The sequence below is a fragment of the Strix aluco genome, chromosome 4 (assembly GCF_031877795.1).
Source record: "Strix aluco isolate bStrAlu1 chromosome 4, bStrAlu1.hap1, whole genome shotgun sequence".
Lineage (NCBI taxonomy): Eukaryota > Metazoa > Chordata > Aves > Strigiformes > Strigidae > Strix > Strix aluco.
In genome coordinates, this window is record NC_133934.1 from 102285510 (window position 1) to 102291509 (window position 6000).

At 33.7% G+C, this 6000-nt stretch overlaps 1 protein-coding gene across 2 annotated transcripts in view; it reads left to right on the plus strand.

The window, feature by feature from the left end:
* The window catches only part of AKAP6 (A-kinase anchoring protein 6), a 293798-nt gene extending 288282 nt beyond the window's left edge, over positions 1-5516 (plus strand). For both annotated transcript variants that reach the window (XM_074824596.1, XM_074824595.1), the window contains one exon: positions 4556-5516. The gene's annotated coding sequence lies outside the window, so the exon portion shown is untranslated. The remainder of the gene's footprint in view (positions 1-4555) is intronic.
* The last annotated feature ends 484 nt before the right edge of the window (positions 5517-6000 follow it).

Sequence of the window (6000 nt, forward strand, 5' to 3'; positions counted from 1 at the left end):
GATTTAAGTTCAGTAAACCATTATTAAGAACACAATTATTACAACACAGTGTTAGGCTGGAAGTTGAGGTTACCAAAATAAGAAATCTTGGCAACATCATTAAAGAGGATAATGTGAGAATAATGTAGAATAAAGACCTGAATACCAAAACATATGGAAACTGGTAGCCACATAGCAGTACTGGAAGCTTCGGTTCTGTTTAGTGGTAAGGACATTGAAACATAAGTCAGATGGTGGAACCTAGATGAAAATGTGTCTCTGATCTCTTCCGAAGTTTGAAAGTGGTTCAGATCTGGAGATTCTGACCTCACATAAATGTCTAACAATAACTGCACATTTAGCAACAAAAGATCTACAAAGCAACTTCTGGATCAAATCCCAACGTGTAGCACTGCTTCTTTGAGTCTCACTAGTTGTTTCGTGACCCAAAAACCAGCATAGCTATATAGAATGCCATTAGTCTTTGGAAACACTCCTCCAGTAGACCAAAGCCAGCATGGCAACTCCAAATGCCACTCCAATTCCAAATGCTGATGCTTGCCAGAAGCTGTAGCAAGGGAATTTCCAATAAAACACAAGATTAAGCACGGGACCAGGTTTCCTCGGGAAGTTCTGGAATCTCCATCCTTGGAGATTTTCAAAATTCAAGTGGACATGGCCCTGAATAATCTGATCTACCTTTGAAAATAGCCTTCGTTTGAGCAGGAGGTTGGACCAGATGACATTCAAGTTTCCTTCCAACCTAAGTTATGCTGTGATTCCATGATGTTGCTAGGACAAAACGTTGTTATTCATCACTGCCCATGAAAATAACAAGTACTCTCCTATTTCAAACTATGTACCTGCAGCAGAGGATCTGGGCCTATTTATATGAAATAGATTGCTTTGATGCTATTAGATATCTAACTCTGGCATTTCCTGATTTTGCTATATTATATTACTATGCTTTGGATTTTTTTTTTGCACATATTGGCAGTTTACCCAGCATTCACACATACACATATGTATAAGTATGTCTAGCAAAGTCTTTAGGTTATGACAGCAATAGCTACAGCTTGCCACTCTCTTTCTACACATATCTATTTGAATAATGCATTATCTTGGAACCATCATAGCAAAGAGGATATTTCTTGAATGACTTTGAAATAGGCTATCATGACCTGTTGATTGCCAGTTAGGTTAATACTTGGACACATCCAAACAACGGGAGAAGCAATGGAAATCAACCGGGAATTACAAAACTCATAGATGATACTATATATTGTAGAGTTTCATTAAAAGAAGTATGTGTATATGGAAGCTTCTATTTGGAAATTGAGATGATGACAAAAGTCTGAGGTTGATAAGTGATAATTATGTAAACATAAGCTTTTCCTAAATTACTGTTTTATTATTTTTTCTTATTTTTTTTCACTCATTTTTATAATATTAATTTGAGGAAGAATACTTACTATAGCAAGTGGGATTTTATTCTTGTTCTCATTCTTTCACTGATGAAGGTAATAACATGTCATTTCAATTCATTAGTACTTTTCCTCTGAGGATCTCAAAATACTGTATGAACTTTCCCTCACTCTTCAGAACTTCATAGTTGCCTACATGGTAGCCAGCTGTATTTTTCATAAAATTGGGATATGACAATATGCAGTTGGTGTAAGGACTAAGTTTGGACACAGAGGATAAAGATATTAATAAAATGTAATGCAGTCTGTATACTATTTAATAGGGTTGTGTTATAGTTTTACATTTTGCCCAGGTGTTGACAAATACTTTTAAGGTGACAAAGCCCTTCACACTACATCCCACTTTTTACATTTGGGAAGATATACTGGTTCTTAACTGATACATATAGCATTGCTTCCATGGGAATTATATACTGTATTATTCCCAGTAGTAAAGCCCTAGGATACATATAGTTTATCTCTGGCACATCAAAAAATGAAAATATGAGCTGCTAGATTTGGTCTTGCTAAAGTCTGAGCTCCCTTCCCCCATTCACAAGCCTGGTGCTTTAACTTCATCTCTCATGCTATGGGGAATGAATTACAGAAGCAATCTATCCTAATTTGTTAACTTATTCAAATAACAGTTATTATACTTAACTATGCTAAAGATTATCTTTTTGGTGGCAGATTGTTTATTTTTTGATGAGGCTAATTACTGATTTTCCAAAGGTAATTTACATTTATTACTAATACATCTTTTAAAATGTGACAGATAAATGTTGTTCCCATAAGTGTATTATGAAAAAAGTTACTATTTAAAAACACATTATTTAATTTGAAAGATAAATGGCAAACACCATTATTTTTCCTGTAGCACCTGTGCTGTAAGCTCATTTAAATGTGTAATTCCATGTGTAGCTGCAATACTTAGAGAAAAATAATCTATAGTATATGTGTACTTTAAAAGCATACCGAGAATTCAAAGCTGAAAAAGGCATAGTTTCAAAAGTAGTTTGATTTCATTCTGTTTTTAGTATTTACCTTGGCTATACAGAAGAATAAAAGTAATAGTGAAGAAAATATTTTTGTCAAATTTTGCAATCCTGTTATTTAGCAGTGTGCTACCAAAAAAAATTACCATTATGGGAAAATAATACCATTTCTATAAGCAGGCTTAAAAATATCTGTTGGCACTGACTAGTCTCTCGTATAAGCCAACATGGAGTTCTTCAACAGAGGTGCTCTTAAAGCTATGCTGATTTTATTTCTCAAGTAGGGGATAGCTTGAAAGAACTATCTTTCTGTATATGAGATCATGTGATCTGCTATCACTGTGACCCACGACTCACCAATGGGATGGAAATTTTTTGTCACATATTCAATATGTGTAGAGATCAATACATTAAGGAGGTTTATATGATGTGTCCAAAGTCTTTTCTAGAGGATATGTTAGAATTCTATGTCTAATCAGTTAGTTCTTACAAGTAAGTCCAAAAGTTATTTCCTTCATTTTGTGCAGAATTTGTAGTTTAAACTTAAGTTTTAACTTAATTTAGGGAAAAAAATATTTTACTTGGGCTTAAGAACTGATATTATCTGACAGTGCTACAATGTTAGCCAGAATATCCTGGCACTTACTATAGCCAGGAGAAACCCAGGACTGGTACTCAGAAGGTCTGACAGTTATTTCCTTTCCAGCAATAGATTTTTTGATATGACTTATTCCTTCCTTGCCTCAGTTTCTTTAGCAACAAAATAATGAGAATAATCATCAATGGGACATGTGAAGCATGATGTATTCACTGAAAAGTGTTTTGAGATCCACAGATAAAAGACAATACATAAATGCAAAGGACTGTTAGTTAATTATTCATTACAGGAGAAAAATAATATACAGGTTTACACAATAGTTAGTATGTAATAATTTTATTTTAGAGACTGGAACTACAGGAATAATGTAAATCTTTGCTTAACACTTTTTTCCTAGATGTTTTTATAGGGAGGTAGATACTATAAAGTTTCTTTATAGAGTTTTAAACAGTCTGACTTTTTAGCTCCTTACAGTAGCTAACTTAAAAAAAACAATAAAAATAAAGAGATAATCTTGTATTGCCTGTGAATTACATAATTTTTGAAAAACTTGACATAATCTATCAGTGAGACTTTTCTTACTATAGATATGTGTCACTCATGCCAGAGTTGTAGAAACCTTTTGATACAATCTTCCCCTTTATTCAGATCAGTTCTCCATTAATTTCTAAACAAACTGTTGAGCTTTTCACCATTTTCATGTAAGTATATTTCTTCTATTGGGGTGGGGGGTGAGTTACAGCAAATAAGATCAAAGGAGAAGGTAACTGGATAGATCCAGATATTCCTGCTTAATTTGGGAGGCACATAATGCATGTCTGGAGTGCCTCCTAGGAAATGCCTATGAGATGTACTTTGCACTAATCTTTGAGCTGTATTCTGACAGTTATTTCTTCGTAATCCTCATCATAAGCCTGTGCTCTTTGATGAATAGTTTAACCCTAAACTCTGAGCTGGATGATTCTATAGTATGAAAATTTAACTCACTGCTGGTACTAGAAGTGACTAAATAGCTATTTGCAATTTAAAAATACAGTGATGACTGACACTTCTATTCATGGACCACTTCTATGACACTCCTTTCCTCCTCTCTGTTGAAATCTCGTTCTATATGTTTACATAAATATTAAGATAAGTGATGAGTAGATCTTTTTGTTGCTTGGCTTTTGAAAATTCCTATGTTTTCACTGATCAGTGCACTTTTGAGTGTGCTGAAGGTAAGTTTGCAGGTAAGGATGAGGACAGGATCCAGGGAAAAGGTCAGATTTGATGACTTTCCTTGTTTCTTTAGAAACAAAGTCTTTACAAAAATCAATGCGTTTTCTACACCAATACAATTTTTTACACTAACTTGTACCTCAGGCTGTTAAAAGTCATTGTTCGCCTACTGTATGCTTCTGCATTAAAAGCGCTAGCATGTGACCATTTAATGAATATCTATGGTTGTTCTGGAAGAGCTATGTTTTGCAAATAAAACTTCATTTTCTGTAACCTACTGTTACTTTTTTGTTTCCTTTTAGAAACTTGGCTGCAATTCAGGTGCAGGTTCATCCTGTAAACCCTGGGATGACCTCCAATTCCATTGTATCACTGCCTTTCATTACACTGACTCCCAAGATAAATTTTCTTTCCAAATGTGATTTGTCCATGTTGGCTTTGTGATCAGGCTGCATATGCTAGTCCTATTTCAGTGATCATTTTGTATTGTAGCAATGCCATTTGCTTTCATATGGATTCCTCTCCCAAGCTACCTCTAATGACCTCCCCTTCCTAAATTGAATGCTCCTGTACTACTTATCACTGGTTCTGTTCTTTAAAGTTTTGAAGTTCCACAGAATTCATGCTCAGTCTGGTTCATCTTTTCAGAACTGTACCTGTCAGTACTCTTCTATTTTATGTATCAAATTTAATATTTATGTGTATAATGCATAAATTTATTGAAACTATTTTACTTTTAAAGTGAAAATTTTGTTGGATTGCAGCAAAAATAAGTCATTAGCCCTCCTGATTCAATACATCTAAAAATTAAGCAATTAAAATAAATGGCATTTTATTTATTTAATTTTTAAAGTAAATCTATGCAACACTTCAAGAAACAACTACATGGTGTTGTATATTAGGAACTGTTGACATTCTACTGAATTAAGTACAACATTTTGGGTTTTTATGCTTCTTGAGGTGGTAATGAGAAAAAAAGTTTTTAAAAAATGTGTGCCTTGCTGTATTTCTTATACCATTTATTAAAAAGCTGCTTTCACAGTAAAATTATGTTGGTTTGAAAGGAGGAAATAGCAAGGTTAAGATGTGTGAATAATTTCTGTATATATGTATAACCAAGTGCAAACATTGATGTATAATGACAGTATAAAATGCTTTCATGTTTGTGATGTCCAGTGATGTGGAAAATATAAGCCTTAAAACCATTAGATTGCATGGTAATTAGAACTGGCATAATAAACATAGTTTATTGGGGAAAAAAAAGCAGAACTGGTGATCTGTTTTACCTGCGTTCCAAGAACAGAATACTTTATCCAAGTACAGAAGAATATGTTTTGTTTGCAAATATTCCCTAGAGATATGCGATTCCATAGCTGATGAAGATTTGTATTACCTGGCTCAGAGGTAAAGAACTTTTTTATTAAAGGTTCTGCAGGTCTTTTGGGCCAAACAAGAAAACACAATTTTTTTGTAGTTTAAACTAGTACACTGCCAACTGCAGTGGCGACAATGATCAAGCACACTTTTATAGCCAAACTTTTCTTTGTTTATCAGTAACAGTTCATTGTCTGATTTTTAAAATGTCATTCATTTACATAATTATGTTGAATAAGCTTTATATATATTTATATAGACACTTTTACAGTTGGCTGTTTCAATGACTTAGACTGTACATTTTAAATGTTTTTATCTTGTGCTAAAACTATATTGGGTGGCCAAAACAAGCCAGACAGCTTTATAACCTATC